The sequence below is a fragment of the Callorhinchus milii genome, unplaced genomic scaffold (genome assembly GCF_018977255.1).
Source record: "Callorhinchus milii isolate IMCB2004 unplaced genomic scaffold, IMCB_Cmil_1.0 Scaffold15, whole genome shotgun sequence".
Taxonomy (NCBI): Eukaryota; Metazoa; Chordata; class Chondrichthyes; order Chimaeriformes; family Callorhinchidae; genus Callorhinchus; species Callorhinchus milii.
In genome coordinates, this window is record NW_024704756.1 from 10,749,974 (window position 1) to 10,752,562 (window position 2,589).

Sequence of the window (2,589 nt, forward strand, 5' to 3'; positions counted from 1 at the left end):
CTCCGCGAGCGGCACGTGAGCGAACCCGAGCTCTGTCACTGCAGTGAGTGCAGACAGGTCAACCCTGTGCACACACTCACATGTATACACACACACACACATATACACACCACACACACACAGAGGGCAAACCTGCAGTCAATTCAATTCAATCCTCTCCTATCCCAAGCAAGCCACTGTTTGCAATCAACTTATAATTCAGAAAACCATCGCCTGCAAGCAATTCAGCCAGTGATTCGGGCCGATCATCATCTTCATCATCATCATCATAATCCTTGCATTTGATACAGCGCCTAATCACGGGTCTTCGAGACGTCTCGAAGCGCTTCGCAGGATATTACCGGGAGGTGAATTGACTGTATATTTTTGCGGGCGAAGCGCGGCGGCCGATGGCGCACAGCGGTGACCCACAAGCAGTCGCGGGTTGAAGTGATCAATTTGCGTGTACTTATTTATTTATTTATTTATTTATTGAAGGAATTATCACCCCCCCCCCGGAAAAGCAATCCGCCAATCGACTAACAACTAGGTTCCTACTTACTGCTACATAAACAGAGGCTTGTGAGTGGAGTAAGGAAACTTGCCCAACATTTCGCCCGTCTGGGAATCGAACCCGGGTCTCGCTTACGAGGCAAGTGCTCTAACCACTAAGCTACAGGACTCCACAGGATACAGTGAGAAACTCACTGTCTTGTCTCCCAAGCATTCAGAATTCAACCTTATGCAGCGAGAAGCCCATGGTCTGCCGTTGGCTTGTTGTTGCCCGCGATACATCAAGTTGTTTCGCTCACTGTACAGTATATTCTGCGAAGAGCTTTGAGACGTCTCGAAGACCCGTGATAAGGTGCTATATCAAATGCAAGGATCATTATATTATGATTAACTTATACAGTAATTCTGGCTGCTAGAGTGAGAAACTCACTGTCTCCAACGCATTTAGAATTCAACCTTACTCAGTGAGAAAATGAATGTCTGCAACACATTTATAATTCATTCTCATACTGTGAGATCTCTAATGTCTACATTTAAAATTCTTATACCAGTAACATTCTGCTGCATTTCAATCTTCTATAATAAACCAAAAGGTCTGTAGAGAATACTAATTATGAGTTTTGTATGCATTATTTCTTCTGTCTGTGGAATGTTCACCCAGAGAGTGATGGAGACATGAAAGGGAGAGAATATTGCTGTCTCTCTAAAAGGGAAGGAAACTCTAGGGGAAAGTACTTTGTTCATGAAGTACTCTGTAGTAAGTAGTTACAGCAAACAGCCCCTTGTTATGTATCTGCTGTATCAGCCACTTTGTGTACAGTATGGAATAAAATAACAATAATAATTCTTGCATTCGGCACAGCGCTTTATCACTTTTTCGAGACATCTCAAAATGCTTCACAGAATATACTTTAAAATGAATTGGCTGTATATTTTGTAGGCTAAATGCAGCAGCCAATTGCATGTAGCAGTGTCCCACAAACAGATAAAAAAAATTTATCCCTTGCTTGATTAACTTAAATAGTAATATATGCTGATTCATTTGTAAATGTAGAATCAAATAAAGACTTATGTTCCAACTCGCATGGACGTTTTTTGTTCTCAAATTCTAAAAGGCATTGAATCTAATGTGCTTGTTGAATTTGGCATTGAGCTATGCAGACTGCTGCAAATAATCAAAAGGATTCCTTGTTATGCACTGTGCATATCCAGCTTAATGTAGCAGCATTAACAATGCTCATGTTGAGGAGGATTTGTGCTGCATCAGAGATCCCAAAAAGTTATGTTTATTTTATATTTTGATAAATAAAGCTCAATATTTATTTTCAATTAATTAGTTTTTGTAGATAACTGATACATGTGATCTGGTTAAATATCTGTTTTGCTATGTTTGCCTGTGAAAGAGCTATACATCTGCTAGAGGTACCAGATTATCTCCTGGAGAGGATTTTTTTCCTGAGCTGGATCTGTTCTGGATCTGTTCCAGTAAAGACAAAGACGAGAGTCATAACGACAATGACAGCATCTGCAAGGTTATGGAGCACATATGAAATTATATTTGCTTTCTGAGGTATCCAGATTAACTGGATCATAAATCTGAAGGTGGTGGATAATTACAATAAAAAGAAAATTACTTTAAAGGAAATAGCAGCTTTGTTCATAGACTCATGTCTGCAGATTTTGAATAGGAATCCAGTGATCTGCAATGACAACTGCCAGATTTTCTCTGTATTTTAAAGTCTGTTTTCCTTTTACATAAAAAGATACTGGAGACCCAATCGAGCTGTGGCTTTCATCTGAACATGATGACAGGATTAATGTGTAGGTTTTACTCTGGCTTTGCCAATGATAATAAACACAAAGACAATATTAATCCTATTGAGAACACAACACTTTCGGGGCTCTCATTCCTACAGCCATTCTGTTATATCAGTTAAAACAACTAGATTGTCTTTCAATTGCATCTGCACATTTTGTTTTGTGCAAAAGCGATTCTGGGCTACCTTTATATAAGGATGAAATCTTATCCACTCATCGTTACTTATTGAGTGCAATTGATTTTTTGAACAAAAGGCCCTGAACAAATCCCATTAAGTA